This window comes from Mobula hypostoma, chromosome 25, assembly GCF_963921235.1.
Source record: "Mobula hypostoma chromosome 25, sMobHyp1.1, whole genome shotgun sequence".
Classification (NCBI taxonomy): Eukaryota; Metazoa; Chordata; class Chondrichthyes; order Myliobatiformes; family Myliobatidae; genus Mobula; species Mobula hypostoma.
In genome coordinates, this window is record NC_086121.1 from 7,855,523 (window position 1) to 7,873,822 (window position 18,300).

The 18,300-nt window shown below is 40.5% G+C and overlaps 1 protein-coding gene across 3 annotated transcripts in view; it reads left to right on the top strand.

Annotated features, from left to right (window-relative positions):
- Window positions 1-18,300, top strand: part of tmem201 (transmembrane protein 201) — a 168,209-nt gene that overhangs the window by 61,664 nt on the left and 88,245 nt on the right. The gene's annotated exons all lie outside the window — the stretch shown is intronic.

The window sequence follows — 18,300 nt, forward strand, 5'->3', positions numbered from 1 at the left end:
TTACACTAATCACTATGCTACTGTGCCACTCTAACTGTAGTGTGTTCATCGAATATTAACATTCAATAGATAGATAAGTTTGTCATAAATTAAGAGCTGCATTGCTTGTCATTTTTTTTAAGTTCACAAATTCTCAATTAATCTTTACCTGTCCTTTCCCCATTCTGGTCCATTTGTTCCAAATTGCAATTTTGATTGTGATTGGTTTTTGCTCCCTAGATGTATTAATGGGAAGATTTGATCTACACTCTTTTTGTGAGACAATGTGTGTTTCACTTAGTGTTTCCTCTGTCACACTCCTGCATCTTCTGTCACGAGCCTGAGGCACATTCCTCCTTTACATACTGCTTGTTGTAGTATCACTACAAAATCTCAAAGCTTTATGTCTGCTCATTCTGACTTGGTTGGCAGTAGATAGCACATATAATTACCTTTTAAAATACGAGCAAATTAACATTATCTTTTAACAGTCCTACCAAATAATTGGATTTTCATGTATTGGTCAGTTTCTTCAGGATTCTAACTAATTTGTTCCTGATGTTTGGGTACCGAAAAATTCTGAAGCAAAAAATATCAAAATTGATATAAATGTAAACTCTCTGGACTAGAGTGTGTTGGAATCTTCTTACTTCATCCGCCCTCCCCCACCCACCTGGCTTCACTGATCACCTTCTAAGCTTGTCCTCCTTCTCCTCCTCCTCCTCTCCTCAATTTCTCTCATCTTCCCCTTCCTTGTTGCCTTGCGTTCTCTATACTGAGTGATACTTTGATCAAAGGCTGTCTTGTAAAAGTACTTTTTGGTGGAGCAGATGAGTAATATTGAATAACCCTTTTCAGTGACGTGATGTCAAGTGGGTCTGAGGCCTGAACTTGTCAGTGGCAGCTGACATAATAAACCTTAAACTTGAAAACTGTGAGGCCCCAGTGTAAACTTGCTGAATAGGAAGCTCTAGGTCCTAAATGGTCAGCCTTTTTTTTAGTGTGATTACCTTTAATTGTCAAATACCTGTCAAAACATACAATGAAATGCATCGCAACACACACAATGCTGGAGGAACTCAGCAGGCCAGGAAGTATCTAGGGAAAAGAGTAAGCAGTCAACATTTCGGGCCAATACCTTTCTTCGGGACTGTTTGTGTACTCTTTTCCATGGAGGCTGCCTGACCTGCTGAGTTCCTCCAGCATTTTGTGTGTGTTGCTTTGGCTTTCCAGCTTCGGCAGAATTTCTTGTTTTAGTGAAATATCTCAATCACGTCGAATCAAATCGACAGGGATTTCTTGCACCAAGGAAGAGAGACCAGACCCTGGAATACCTGAAAACCACGGGCGTTCAGAAGCATTTGAAATCTGTTTAAATTTATAAGCTCATCAATTTATTAATTCAACTACCTCAGCATTAAAATTAAAATATTAAACCAAATAATTGGAGGGTGCTGGCAGAATTAAATTATCTTGTGGCTCTCCTCTGCGTTTTTCTCCGGCATCAGCACTAGATAATTAGGGAACACATGCTGCTGAACCAGAGTGGATAATTTCACTCAAGTCAACACTGAACTGATTCTATAACCTATGGGCTCACTTTCAAGTACTCTACAACTCATGTTCTCAGTATTATTTATTATTATTTTGGTATTTGAACAGATGGTCTTTTGCACATCGGTTTCTTGTATGTAGTTTTTCAATGAATCTGTTGTATTTCTGCATTCTACCTTGAATGCTTACAAGAAAATTAATCTCAGGTTTTTATATGGTGACATGCAGTAGACATACTTCAATAATAAATATACTGAGAACAGCAGGAATATACTGAGAAGTTTGCTTTTCGGTTATGGCAGCAGAGCTGGGAACTTACTGGCAGAGTCTAGCCAGCAAGTTTAAGACTTCAGTATTCATGCACAAGCCTGAGATTTGTTAGATTAAGTACCATCTTTCACACAGAATTGCTGGCATTCTCTAGCACATTCTGGCCCATTTCCAACCAACCCAAAAGAATTTGCGTGCATCCATGGTCTCAAGGTGGAGGAATGGTGGTACTTAAATTTGTTTACATTCAGTGTAAATCATAAATCATCTCATCTGGTGACATGAGGACTTGGAGCTCTCACTGTGGCTGCCTTCAGCAGAAAATTAGAGCTAGAGGTAACTTACAGCGCCTTGTTCAAGCTCAAACTAAGCATTGAATCGGAATCAGATTCAGATTTATTATCATTGGCATCTGTCATGAAATTTGTTGTTTTACGGCAGTAGTACAGTGCAATGCATCAGAAAAAAACTAAAATACAATAAGAAATGTATAACAAAAAATTAAATAATTTGTGCAAAAAGAGAGCCAAAAATAGTGAGGTAATTTAGAAGTTCATTGTCAGTTCAGAAATCTGATGGCGGAGGGGAAGGAGCTATTCCTAAAATGTTGAGTGTGTGTCTTCAGGCTCCTGTACCACCACCCTGATGATAGTAATGAGAAGAGTTCATGGTCAAAGTTAACATTTTATTTTGATGCTGGTGTAAGAAAGAAGTATCTGGCTGTAAATTACCACATTTTTAAGACAAAATGCAGTAATATTTTTATCTTGCAATTCCTCAGTTATGTTGTCACTGTTATTGTCTTGAAATAATTTACTCATTCTGATCAACCTGCATCTGAAAGATTAGATTAGCTTTATTTGTCATGTGTATATTGAAGCATACAGTGAAAGGCATTGTTTTGCATCCAAGGATTGTGGTGGGTGCACCCACCCCGCAAATGTTGCCATGCTTCCGGTGCCAACCTAGCATGCTTTCAACTTACTAACCTAACCTACACGTCATTAGAATGTGGGAGGAAACCGGAGCACCCAAGAAAATCCATACAATCACGGGGAGAAACTCCTTACTGAACAACAGCAGGAATCAAGCCCCATTCAGTGGTCGCTGGCGCTGTAAGACGATTGTGCTAACCACTACGCTATCGTGCTCCAGCTTGTGGTTCCAAGTTATGCTGGAAGGATTGCGTCTTTAGAAATGATAAACACAAGAGATTCTGCAAATGCTGGAAATCCAGAGGGACAAACAAGGTGCTGGTGGAAATCAGCAGCTCAGGCTACATCTATGAAGAGGATTAATGGGTTGACATTTTGAGTTGAGACCCTTCATTAAGGTACTGTATTAGAAATTATACCTTGAAGATATTTACTCAGTGGACTGAACTAATCTATTAAGGAATAAATCCTAACAATTGAAATGGAATACTTCTGGAAAGTCGAGATTAATTTTGGAAGAAGGAGCATAATTCATTGCCACACTTGGCTGTGGAGGCCTGATCTCTGAGTATATTTAAAGTGGAAGTTGATAGCTGCTTATTTAGTAAGGATGTCAAAGGTAGAAGGTAGAGAATGAGGGTTGAGAGGAATAATAAATCAGTCATGATGGAATGGCAGAGTAGACTCAGTGAGCCAAATGGTCTCTCTTGTGGTCTATAATTTCTTTGTTCATATAAAAATGCTGACTTGTTCAGGAAAAGCATGATAATCTTGGTCTCTTTTCTAAATCTGCATTGCATCTTTGAAAAGCATCGCTTGAGGGATATGTGAGATTCAGATAAACCAGCATTATAACCCTGTGAACTGACAGACATAAAATGTTCTACTTGCAGCCGCAGTGTCTGATTTGAATGAGTGACAAATATAGTGTTGTTTGCTCAACAAGTATCGTCAGGCTGGAATCTGGAAGCTAAGGGAATAAAATGCAGCTTTGACAAAGGTAATAAGCTTCAATTTAACATATAGAGGGAACTTTCCTGCACAGCCCCCCTCCAGGAGACAGTTCCAAGTGACGGGTGTCATCTTTCTAGCCACCAGCATGAATCATTTGAGTGTCTTACTCTGGTTAACTAACTATATGATTCTACACTTAGATATCTAAAAAGGTATAAGTTATAATACATGGCTTTGACTGTTTGCCCTTGAAACATGATAAATTGGTGATGGGATTGGAAAAGGGATTGCATGCTGTTTCAGGGATCAGACATCCTGGATAGTTTATCCTGATCCTCATAAAGCTTGTACGTGCACTCATGTCGAAACTGAATGGACTGTCAAATACTTAATGCAATTTACACTAAGTAAGTATGATAGATGCTTCATAATGTCTGAAATTTATCCTCAAATCTGGCTGTTGGTGTGCTGAGCTCAACACATCTCATAATTTGCATTATTGCTTTAAAATGAATAATCATATTGGACCCTTTGCTTGCTATCAATTTGTCCAGTCTACAGCCAGTCACCTCTGCAGCTATTTGTATTGATTGTTACATCCTCAAGCTCTGTAAAACAGGCAAACCTTCAGAAAGCCAGAAACTTCATTCTGCATCAATAATACATTTAACATTGCTAGCTAATGAATTTCAGCTGAAGCTGAGTGGCTGGTAAGCCTTGGTTAGAATCACTCACACCAATGTAGAGGAAAGGTGCCGAGCAGAACAAGTTGCTACCTGACACAGAAGACAAGCTATGCCAGTGGCTCCATTACCAGATGCAGGAGTTTCCATTTCCTTACTGTGGATGTCCATGTCGCTCACAATTTGGACTGAACAGCCACCTTCAAATGCACAACAAAAGAACTCTACAAATCTAACTCATTGCTGATACCATGGACAACCAGTCAAATCAGTCAATCAAAGTCGATGCCCACTTGGCCAGGGAAGCGACTAAAAGTGTTAATTAATTTGCCACAAAGTGCTGTAATTTGAAGGGTATAATTTTCTTTTTCTTGATCTGAGCATCCACAGCACATAGGTGCAACCTGCTGCCAAGGATTCAATGTATGTGCTGTAACAATTTGATTTTAATTTCAATTTAATAGCATTAGTAGTAATTGGTACTTGGAAACATTAAATTGGATAATTTGTTTGGGGAATTCTGCTTGACATGGTGTTGGCATTATTCATACTAGCGTTGCCTTTTTATTGTGTACATTAATGAACAGTAATCAAGCCAATAAAATGATATAATCTAAGCTTTTTAAGTACCCTAAGAAGACATAAACATAGAATTCCACACTTCATCTAAGTGAATGCAATGGTTAAGTGTTTGAAAATTGTGGTAAGCTTTAAGACCTGTTCCTACAGGAGTGATATGAATGAGGCGACAATTTGTGTCTCCCACTCTGTATTTGAGTGACCTTGATGTACTTACATATGTCAAGTTATATGCTAAATATAATCAAGCTCAAGTATTTTGGTGCATGATTGAAATTCACCCCTCTGGCACTTTCTTAGACACCCATTAAAGGTTTGGATTTGCTGTAGACAAGCCTTTCAATTTACTTCCTGCTTATTCACAATTTTGTATGTAAATTTCTACAGTTAGTATGTGCATGTGTTTCCAGCAACTGTTTAATAGTTCCTATTAGATTATTTAAAAAGTGCTCTAATTGAAGAACTTTGTGGGTGGCCCTATCAAAAACTAATTGTGTGGCTGTAAACAGTTTTGATGTATCTTTCGGCGGTTTGCCGCCATCAAATTAGCTACTGCTTCCCGTACACTTTCTTTTCCATGCCATTCTCCCTGGGTGGCCATGTTATTGCCAGGTATATTTTTTTTATCTTAAACTGACAATCAGAAGATCCCCTTCAAGATTGTTTAATGTAATTTCTTGTACACACGTGTAAGGAGAACGGAGTAATTGTTAACTCTGGATCCGATACAGCACAAAAAAAAACCCATGAAGGATAAAGAACACAATAATTTAAAAAAAAAACACACACAATAAATATAAATAGATTGGATAGCTTGTATGCATTGATTGTATGTTCAGAAAGTAATGTTAGGCTGTGCTTAAGGTAACTGATGGGGAAAGGATAAAGTAGTGAGTAGAGAGGTGATCAGTCTTACTGCTTGGGGAAAGTAACCGTGAGTCTGGTGGTCCTGGAGTAGATGCTCCATAGCCTCTTCCCTGACGTGAGTGGGACAAACAGTCCATGAGCAGGTTATGCGGAGGCCTTTCTGATGTTACTGGCCCTTTGCTTGCACCTTTCTGTATATATGCCCTTGTGGCGGGTAGGCTGGTGCCAGCGATGCGTTGGGTATTTTAACTCACAGTTGTAGAGTCCTCCTGTCTGCTGCAGTGCAGTTGCCATACCAAGCAGTGATGCAACCTGTTAAGATGCTCTCTATTGTGCATCTGTAGAATGCCCAGACTGTTGCTAAGATTGATCTTGAGTGGATGGAGTGGGAACAAATGTTGACTTCGCTGTTACAAAGAACTTTGCTTCAGTGCACCAGAGCATTTATAACACCTGACTCTAAATTATAGACCCAAGTGATTCTGCAGATGCTGGAAATCCAGATGAAAACACACACAGATGCTGGAAGATCTCAGCAGGTCAGGCAGCTACGGCAAGGAATAAACAGTCTAGAAGGATAGCCAGGATCCCGAAGGAATACTCAATTAATACTATCCCCTAACCCACAAGGAAGCTCACATCACAGCTTATGCAGGTCCAAGATGACCTGGCATTCAGTACGGCTGGCATTTACAATATTCCCTGTGAAATGGAGCAGCCTATATCACCAGACAGGGCGCACAGTAGAAACCTGCATCAAGGAGCACAGGTGTATCCATTTGAGTTACCCGGAGAAATCAGTTGTAACAGAACTTTGCATTTGGACTTTGGCACAAAGCTACTATGCTGTGCCAGTATTTTTTGTGACCGCCTGATGAAGGAAGCCATTGAAATAAAACTAAAGTTTTAACAAAGACGAAGGGGTTGCTCTAAGTAAGAACTGGAATTTGATTATAAACAAGGTGGGACAGCAGAAACCTGATTGGATGAGGACTATCAAATCAGGAGGGATGGATGACAGGGATATAAATACCACTGGACTAGACAAGCCCAGGCATCATCCCTGGTGAGGGAGGCAGAGTTTGTCATTGAAACGTCAGTGAAGATCGATACCTACACCCAGCATGAAACTTGTTTTAAGGCACCAAGATATAAAAATGACTGTTAAAAGAGGTCAAAAGACAAATAATGAGGCAGTCTCATGAGTTCATGGACAGTTTGGATATCTGATAGTGAAAGGGAAGGAGGTGTACTAAAACATTGAGTGTGGATCTTCAGGTTCCTGTACCACCTCCCTAATGGTTGCAGTGTAATGAAGACACGTCCAGTGGGGACATCTTCGCTCACCTCAATGTTGAATTGACTTCACAACCCTATAGACTCACTTTCAAGTTCTCAGTATTATTTGTTTACTTTTTTACTATCTGTATGATTTGTTGTCTATTGCACATTTTGTTGTTTAGTTTTTCATAAATTGATTACATTTCTTTATTTTCCTGTAAATGCCTCCAAGAAAACAAATCTCAAGTAGTATATGGTGACATATACGTACTTTGATAATAAATTTGCTTTGACCCTTTGAGGGCCTTTCATTTAATAAATTTGTACATTTAAAATTATTTCTGGTAATGCGCAAGGATCCGTGGTTAATTGATTGTAGTGTATTATCAAACGCGTACAGAAGTAAAGACTATTCATTGCACTGAAACTTGAAGCAGTGACTAATAACCTGACTTTTGGTGTTGTTAGAAGGGATGGGTGAAAACATTCTATTGATGCAAGCCATAAACACAAGAGTCTGCAGATGCTGGAAATCTAGAGCAGAACACACAAAATGCTGGAGGAATTCAGCAGGTCAGGTAGCATCTAGGGAGAGGAATAAATAGTTAATGTTTTGGGCTGAGACCCTTTGTTAGGTCTGGAAAGGAAGGGTGAGAAGCCAGATTTGGAAAGCACAGTGTGATTAGGCCAAATATAAGCTTACCATCCAAATCAAACCGGTTGTTAATCCAGTTCTTGATTTTTCTTGGGATAAATTGGTGTGTAAAGCTGAAGTTGGCATTGGACTTCAGTAAACCTTTCCCTTTGCACGTCACTAATTTCTCTGTGCGACATGCACAAAATGCTGGAGGAGCTCAGTAAGTCAGGCAGCATGTATGGAGAGGAATAAACAGTTGACATTTCAGGCCGAGACCCTTCATCTGGACTCTGCTAGTTTCTCTACTGCCTCTGTAGTTATTTTTGACCATACCTAATGCTTGCTATTTGACTTTCCATTCTGAACATGAGTCTGTATCATAAACCACAAGAGATTCTACAGAAGTTGGAAATCTGGAGTAGCACATACAAAATGATGGAGGAACTCAGCAAGTCTGGCAGCATCTATACAAAGGGATAAAAGGTTGATGTTTTGAGCCAAGAGAGTCTCAGCCTAAAATGTCAACCATTCATTTATTTTGATTGATGCTGTCTGGCTTGCTGAGTTCTTCCATCATTTTGTGTGTGTGTGTTACTCTGAGTCTGCATCAGCTACCAGTAACTGGAGGATCCTTTTCGATGTTTTCAAATTTAAGTTTATATTACAGACTGGTATTTGTTCATGGCTAATAAAAATGTAAATGCTTTTATGTCAGCTGTTCTGCATACTGATAAATGCAGATTCTGCAGCCAAAACAAACATTTTTGAAGGCATTAATTTTTGGAGTCACCTCTATCTATTTGGAAGTTGGATTTAATTCTGGTTTTATGCAATGTTACTACCTTAAATCCTGTAACAAATTGAAACGTTAAGTATTGCAATAATTATTACAGTAATTAAGTACTTGAACCTGCATTGATTGAAGACCTTCATGAAGGGAATGGAGGGATGTACAGGCAGAAGGGGTTAGTTTAATTAGGTGACATCAGCTTAATTTTTCAGCACACCATCAAGGCTGAAGGGCCTTTACCTGTGCTGTACTATGTTTCAACTTGTACTTTGAGGCAAAAAATAAACTTCAAGCATTGGATAAGTGGCTAATAAGTTAGTTGAGGGGTTTTGAGAACTTCTCAAAGGCGAGCGAAACCAGTGAATTTCAGAGATGAGACCAAGCTGGATGAGCCAGAGGCCAGCAGCGAAGAGCTCTCAGCAGATTGCAAGGACACAGGATGTCACAGAGGAGGGGTGAAGCCAATAAGGTTGAAATCAAGGCTGAGTTTTGGTAATGTTGGGCTGGGTGTTTCGTTGTTCTTCTGTGAATGCTGCAAGATGATGAATCAAGGGTCAAATGTGTGTATTATGGTTAAATTGGATGGTATGGAATAGGATGCAGGAAGCAGTCTCTGAATACATAACTTCAATATTTGTCATTAAACATTGCGTGTAGGAAATTATGCTTGACTCCTAATAAAATTTTGTATTGGAAGCTATTGAAACTGTGCACGTATGGTTGGTAAAGTTATTAGTCTGCTGAAATGGGCATTATTTACTGAATGCCAGGCTGTTCACTTAGTTGCGTAATAGAATTAATTGAAATACACGAACTATTTTGCAGCAATAACTGAGTCATTTGTAGTGTCTAAGGCATCAGTTGCTAATTTGTGTATTGTAGTTCTACAGTGGTGCTAGAAAGCTTGTGAACCCTTTAGAATGTTCCCTATTTCTGCATAAATATGACCTAAAATGTGATCAGATCTTCACGCAAGTCCTAAAACTACATAGAGAACTCAATTAAATAAGTAACACAATAAACATTATACTTCATTTTTTGAGAAAAATTATCCAATATTATATGTATTTGTTGGAAGAAGTTTGTGAACATTTGCTTTCAGTAACTGTTGTGACCCCCGTGTACAGCAATAACTTCAACCAAAGGTTTCCAGTAACTGTTGATCAGTCAGTCCTGCACATCGGCTTGGAGGAATTTTAGGCCATTCCTCCTCACAAAACTGCTTCAACTCTGGGATATTGGTGGGCTTCCTTGCATGAACTGCTAGCTTCAGGTCCTTCCACAGTATTTCTATAGGATTAAGGTCAGGACTTTGACTCGGCCATTCCAAAACATGAAATTTCTTCTGATTTAACCATTCTTTGGTAGTCCGACTTGTGTATTTAGTTAAGGTTAAATACATGACCCATTTTCTCTTGAGCTTCAGTTCCCGGGTGGATACCCTGACATTTTCCTGTAGAATTTGCTGGTGCAATTCAGAATTCATCATTCCATCAATGATGGCAAGCCGTCCTGGTCTCAAGGCAGCAAAACAGGCCAAAACCATGACACTCCCTGGGGAGTTACACAAATACAGTGAGGTTCTTATGCTGGAATGCAGTGTTTGCTTTTTGCCAAATATAGCACTTCTCACTTAAGTCAAAAAGTTCTATTTTGGACTCATCGTCCACAGAACATTCTTTCAGTAGCCTTCTGGCTTATCCACGTGGTCTTTAGCAAATTTAGCACGGGCAGCAATGTTCCCTTGGAGAGTAGTGGCTTTTTCCATGCACACTATTGTTCAGTGTTTGCCTGATGGTAGACTCACGAACAGTGACATTGGCCAATGTAAGAGAAGCCTGTAGCTCCTTAGGTGTTACACTGGGGTTCTTTATGACCTCCTGGAATATTACTGTCTTTGTTCTTGGAGTGGTTTTTGTTGGCTAACCACTCCTGGGGAGAGTAACAATGGTGTTGAATTTCCTCCACTTGTACACCATCTGCCTGATTGTGGATTGGTGGAGCCCATACTCTTTAGAAAAATTATTTAGTATGCTTTTGCAGCATGGTAAGCGTCAACAGCTCTTTTTTTGAGGTCCTTAGAAATCTCCTTTGATCGAGGCATGGCACACTTCCAAAAATCTGTGTGGTGAAGATTATACTTTGATAGTGAAGACCCAGGTTTATGTTCTTTAAATAGGGCAGGGCCTCCCACACTCACTTGATTGTCATCCCATTGATTGAATCCCTGACTCTAATTTCCCCTTTAAATGAACTGGCAATCTGAGAGGTTCACATACTTTTTCCAACAAATACATGTTATTATTGGATCATTTTATTCAATAAATGGACAAATATAATGTTTTGTGTTTATTTAAGTGGGTTCTCTTTATTTAGTTTTAGGACTTGTGTGAAGATCTGATCACATTTTAGGTCATATTTATGCAGAAATAGAGAAAATTCTAAAGGGTTCACAAGCTTTCTAGCACCAATGTATAACTACTTTTGTAGTTGTAATATGTCCATGGCTTTCTGTGTTATAGGTAGAAGTGTGCATATGCAACCATTGAACAAAGACTTTACAAATTCTGTCTGGGCTAGTGCTAGTGGTTGTAGACTAATGTTTTGACATTCTGGGAATAATCTCCAAGATGGCACTGGCAATATATGGTGATGTTTTGCAGGCTGCTTACAAAACTACTAGATATACTTCTGAACTACAACCACTGCAATCCTCAGCCTGTATTTTCCCTTTAAGAAAAAAATCTTTGGAATCGCCTAAATGAAATAGTGATTTTACTGTCTCCTGAAGGATTCGGTGAACTTGACTCAGGAATGCAAGTATGGCACCTTGAAGTGGACTATGCTCACCCATCACTGAAAGTGAGAGCGCTGGGGTGGACTTCAAACCAGATTATAGCATCAATGATCGAGTGAAAAATTGGTACTCAGCCCATCACTCTGTGCCAGCCAAGTTCCCTCACCTGAGCCTGTCCCATCTGCCTGTGTTCGATCCTTCTCCCCCTCTTCTCATTACTACCATGGGGCGGGAGGTGCAGGAGTCTTGGGTCCCATACCACCAGGTTCTACAAGCATCGGGCTCTTGGCTGAGCATGGATGGCTTCACTCGCCTTAGCACAGAGCAGTCTCCACAACCTGTGGACTCACTTTGAGGGGCTTTGCCTTTGTTATGGATGGTTTCTTGTGGATTCTATTATATGTATTTATTTTCCTGTGGATGCCTGCAAGAAAATAATAGTATGTTGTAGTTTACATGCCTTTGCTTAAGTGTGTCAGAGGTGCAGATTTGTCACTGACTGAATGTGCTGCTGCTGTTTTCTTAGTCTTGTTCTCATCCTTTCATGGCCCCACATTTCTCTAATTCTATAATCTGTTTTCATCATAGAAGCTTTTGAGATCTCTGCACTCCTCTGAATCTCTGATAGCAGTCATCCAAGACCTTATCTTCTGGAATTTTCCCCTAACTCACCCATTCTTCCCCTATATCGTGGCCCTTTGAAGCTATACCTCCTAGTCACCACTGTGGCGTGGTGTCCAATCTTGGCTGGTATTACTCCTGTGAAGCTCTAGGGGATGTCCCTTAGTACTTCCTAAATGCTGTTTTTTAGACAAATTGATCTCCACAGCCTTGATCCTTTAAAAAGATATTGGATGTAAAATGCATAAGGGTTTAGAAATATCCAATATGAAAGCAAGATTTTAATGTTAATAATTATTTGATGTGGATGTAATGCGCTGCGTATGGTACTCTGAGAATATCTGTGTGATGTTGGTTGCCACAGTGAGTGGTAGATACCTTTCCACTGGGTGATTGTTTCTGAACTGTTCCTGTCTGAGTACATTTAAATGAAACAGGTGTCAATACAAGGCAGATAGAAAACGACGACTCTTTATTCCTTTGCATGGATGCTGCCTGACCTGCTGAGTTCCTCCAGCATTTTGTGCATGTTTCATCAAATTAATATTTCAGGTGAATGATTTTTCTTAAAAAAAATTGATGCTCTGCATTATTAGTTATCTGTGCCAAGTTTAAACTTCTGTTGACACTATCATGGATGGTTGCATCTACCACAGATCAGTGAGGATGAGGTCAAGTAATTTTGTTCCTTATTGAGTCATTGAGCACTACAGCACAGAAACAGACCCTACAGCCCATCTAGACTGTGATGATCTGCTTAGTCCCACCGACCCGCACCTGCACCATAGCCTTCCATACCCCTCCCATCCATATACATCCAAATATCTCTTAAATGTCACACTCGACCCCACATCTGCCACTTGAGCAGGAAGTTCATTCCACGCTTGCACCATCCTCTGAAGAAGTTCCCCCTCAGTTTCCCCCTAAATATTTCATCCTTAACCCATGACCTCTCATTCTAATCTTACCCAACCTGAGAGGAAAAAGCCTGCATGCACTTACCTTATTTATACCCTCATAATTTAGTATCCCTCTATCAAACCTTCCTACGCTCCAGGGAATAAAGTCCTAGCCTATTCAATTTTTCCCTATAACTCAGATTCTCAAGTCCCAACAACATCTTTGTAAATTTTCTCTGTTCTCTTTCAATCTTATTAATATGTTGATTCTCTCAATACCTGTGGTCAACTCAGCCTGGCTGACGACTGATTCAACCAGTTTATTCTGTTGTTATGCTATCAGTCATTCTTAGCAGCCCGGATAGGCCCAAAGTCTCGTTTATCAGTTCGTCCTATTAGTGGGCATGGAGCACAGCAGCTGGGGTGGTTATTATAGCCTCAGCACCTTGGAGAGAGGAGTGACCATCACAGAGAATGAACGAAATCGGCTGTCACCTCAGATCCCGACACCCTGTCTTTTCAGTCTATCTGGGCAGGTGTTTAAATTGACTAAACAACGGAACAGAGAAAGACTCCAGCACCCTGGAGAGAGGAGTGGACATCACAGAGAGTGAGCGAAATTGGCTTTCGCCTCAATCTGGGCCGGCGTTTAAATTATCTAAACAGTGGTTTGTACCTCACACTAGGGCCCAGCTACTGTGAAGGACTTGGGACCTAGACCCCGCCACCCAACCCAAAGCCATTCTCAAGCTCTTCCAATCAGCTCGGCACCCAGAGTGATCCAACTTTGCACCTGCTGGGCCAGTTGTACGGGCATTGAATCTCCTTTGCCCAGAACCCAACTTCTCTCAGCGCCCAGAGTGATCCAACCTAGCACTCAGGCTAGTCGTACGAGCATCAGAACTCCATCTGCAACGATTCTGCAACACACCATCATGGCTCATCTCCCCTGAACTCACCTCGCCATTGTTCGCCCTTCACTGTTTGTGGTGATAATTCAATACAATTTACCTCAGAAAAGGTATTTTTAGTTGGACTTATTAACTTCTTAACTACCAGTAAACTATCACACGTGTTCAGTAGTACCAACTTAAAAAACTGTAAATTAATGGCAGGATGTCCATCAAGGTCTTGATGTAATGAGATTCAAAGTTGAAAGTAAATTTATTGTCAAAGTACGTATATATCAGACTCTTGCACAGACCTCTTGTATGATAAGATGAACTATTGACCTCACAATCTACTTCATTATAATCTTGCAGTTTATTTTTTACCTGCACAGCAATTTCTTTGTAGCTTTTGCACTATATTCTGCATTGTCATTGTTTTACCTTGTTCTACCTTGGGTAGCCATGGTAATGTAGCAGTTAGTGCAACACTACTATGGTTTGGGGCATTGTTGGAGTTTTGGAGTTCAATTCCAGCACAGCCTGTAAGGAGCTTGTACGTCCTCCCCTTGAATGGGTGGGTTTTCTCTGGATGCTCCAGTTCCCTCCCACAGTTCAAAGACATGCCAGTTGGTAGGTTAATTAATCATAGTAAAGTGTCCTGTAATTAGGCTAATGTTAAATTAAGATAAAGGTAATAATCTCTGGATTACTACCAGTACCATGTGCTAGTCAGGGCAGGAATAGGATGATAGTACAGATGAATGAGTGGCTGCGGGAGTGGTGCAAGGGGCAGCGTTTCAGATTTCTGGATTATTCTGATCTCTTCTGGGGAAAGTATGACTTGTACAAAAAGGACAGGTTACACCTGAGCCCGAGGGAGACCAGCATCCATGTGGGTAGATTTGCTCGAGCCGTTAGGGAAGGTTGGAGCAGGGGGGTGGGAACGGGAGTGATAGGGCTGAGGATGGGTCAGTTGGTATACAAGTCATTGTAGTGTGTAGAGAAACTGTGAGGAAGGACAGGCAGATGTTAGAGCAAAGTTGAAGTCAGTGGGATGAATTGAAATGTAACATAGGCAAAATTGAAAAGAGTGGTGAATGCAGGACTGAAGGTGTTACATTTGAATGCACGCAGTATAGGGAATAAGGTAGGTGATCTTGTAGCACGGTTAGAGATTGGCAGGTATGACACTGTGGGCATCTCAGAGTCATGGATGAAAGAAGATCATAGTTGGATGCTTAACAACGAAGTCTTGTTGAAGGGTTTCGGCCCGAAACGTCAACTGTACTCTTTTCCTAGATGCTGCCTGGCCTTCTGAATTCCTCCAGCATTTTGTGTATGTTACTCAAATCCTTAGAAAGAGGTGACATCAGATCAGAAGATGTAAAATCTTTGTGGGTAGAGTTAAGAAACTGCAAAGGTAAAAAAAAAAGACCCTGGTGAGGTTATATACAGGCTCCTATACAGTAGCCAGGATGTGGGATATAAATTTCAATGGGAAATAGAAAATATATGTAATAAGGGCAATGTTACAATAGTCATGGGGAATTTCAATATGCAGGTAGATTGTGAAAATCAGGTTGGTGCTGGATCTCAAGAGAAAGAATATATAGAATGCCTACATGATGGCTTTTTAGAGCAGCTTGTGGTTAAGCCTATTAGTGTTGGCATGTGGCCAAGTGGTTAAGGCGTTGGTCTAGTGATCTGAAGGTTGCTAGTTCGAGCCTCAGCTGAGGCAGCGTGTTGTGTCCTTGAGCAAGGCACGTAACCACACATTGCTTTGCGGCGACCCCGGTGCCAAGCTGTATCGGCCCTAGTGCCCTTCCCTTGGACAACATCGGTGGCATGGAGAGGGGATGCTTGCAGCATGGGCAACTGCTGGTATTCCATACAACCTTGCCAAGGCCTGCGCCCTGGAAACCTTCCAAGGCGTAAATCCATGGTCTCACGAGACTAACGGATGCCTATTAGGAGAAAGAAAATTATGGATTGGCTATTGTGTAAAGAACCAGATTTTATTAGGGAGTTTGAGGTAAAGGAACCCTTAGGAGCAGTGATCATAATATAGAATTCACTCTGCAGTTTGAAAGGGAGAAGATAAAGCATTACAGTAGAGTAAAGGAAATTACAGATGTATGAGAGGGGAGCTGACTGAAGTTGATTAGAAGGGGACACTAACAGAGTTGAAGGAAGAACAGCAATGGTTGGAGTTTCTGGGGTAACTTGGAAAGTGCAGGATGGATACATCCCGAACATGAAATATTCTAAATGGTGGAAAAGACATCTATGGCTGACAAGAAAAGTCAAAGACAGCTTAAAAACAAATCAGGGAGCATGTAATATATGCCTTGAACTCCAGACTCACTGATGATGAGACCCCTGATTACTCTGGCCGATGGGTCTTGACTTCCAGGCTTCCAATTCAACCTTTGGCCTTGATCCTTGGCTTCGACCCCAGGACTCGACAATCACTGATTACTCTGGCCAGTGGGCCTTGGCTTCTGGATTTCTGATTTGACTCTCAAGACTGGATCCTCAGCAATGACCCCAGGATCTGCCAATCATCGAACATTGGGTTGAGTCGGTGGTGAGGAAGGCAAATGCAATGTTAACATTCATTTCGAGAGGACTGGAATACAAAAGCAAAGATGTGATGCTGAGGCTTTATTAGGCATTGGTCAGACCACACTTAGAGTATTATGAGCAGTTTGAGGCACCTTCTCTAAGAAAAGACGTGCTGACCTTGGTGAGGGTCCAGAGATAGCAAAGGTAGCAAAATAGTGAGATATTTTTCAGCATTCATAGACCAGTCAGAAATCTGATGGCAGAGGGGAAGAAGCAATTCCTGAAGCATTGAATGTGTGCCTTCAGACTCCTGTACTTCCTCCCTGATGATAGCAATGAGAAGAGGGCATGCAGCAGATGGTAGGCATCCTTTATGATGGATGCTGCCTTCTTAAGGCATTACCTTTATAAGATGTCCTCGATGGTGGGGAGGCTAGTGCCTTCTCAGTCATTCTAACTGAACGCAGCCTCAGACTTTGCAAATAATATTTTCATCAGTTTAAACCAAATATTTTATAAATTACTCATTTCTCAGGGTCTTTGTATCACCAACCAAACCAGCATTTATTGCAATTCTTGAATTACCCTCTAGTATGTGGTGACAGGCTGGTGCTTTGCACTGCTGTAATCCACCTGGCGAAGGTGCTCCCATCGTGCCTTTGGGTGGGGTGTCAGGTCTGAAATAAAACAGGAAGGCTGAGTATTTTTGAAATGATGGAAGATTAGGGAATATTGATGTTCAAAGGAACCCGGATTTCCTTGTATGCTGTGATGTGCAATAGGTAATTAGGAAAGCAAATGCTAAGATGGTCTTTATCAGTATAAGATTTGAGTACAAGAGTAATATTGTATTACTACAATTATATAGGGCCTTGGCAAGACCACACCTGAAGTACTGTATTTTAACTTTGTCTACTGATTCAAAAGATACACTGGCTGTAGAGGGAGTGTAGTGGAGATTTTATCAGGTTTTTTCCTGGGAAGGTGATCTACCCCATAGGAGATGGAAAATGCAGGCTTCCATTCTCTTTATATGTGTATGTGTGACAGAATCAAGTTTAATATCACTGACATGTTGTGAAATTTGTTCTTGTGGCAGCAGTACAGTACAATGCATAAAAACTGAATTGTAGTAAAAAAAATATATAAAATTAAGTATTACAAAAACATAGACAGTGTTCATGGTTTCAATATTCATTCAGAAATCTGGTGTATGTATATATAATTTATTGCTGCTATTACTTTTATTATTTACTTTTTAATTGTTCGTTATTTATTATTAATGGATTTATTCATTCAAAGATACAGCATGGTAACAAGCCCTTCTGTCCCAATGAGCCTGTGCTGCCCAGTTACATCCATGTGACCAATTAATCTACTAACCTGAAAGTCCCTGGGATTTTCACTATTCTTCAAGCAGGGACCAACCACTTTAACACACAAACGTTCTGTTTGAGAGCCAGATTGGTTATCAAATTAGCACTTTGCTTGCTACTCAACAGTAATTCTACAGAAGAAGTTGTATAACTTAACAAAAGTCTACTTGTAGCAACAATATATTTTTAAAAAATAAAGAAAAATGTATATCACAGGGTGGCGTGGAAGTGAAGCGAAGCGGTCAGCATGAAGCTGTTCTAGCTCCAGCAACATAGGTTCAATTCTACCCATGTAGTAGGTTAATTGGTCACATATAGGTTAGTAGATTAATTGTGGTGATGAAGTTACCCACACTGGTTCAGGAACCTGATGCTTGTAGGTTAGTGACTGTTCCTGAACCTGGTGGTGTGGGACTTAAAGCTGTACCTCCATTCTGATGGCAGCAACGAGAAGAGAGTATGGTCTGCCTGGTAGACATCCTAGATCACTCTTTCCTGTAGCATCGCTGATTGTAAATGTGCTCAATGGTGGGGAGGGCTTTTCCTGTGATGGACTGGGCTGTGTTCACTGGGTTGTAAATCTAGACCTTAACCAGTCGTTCACTAATACCTCTCATTTTTAG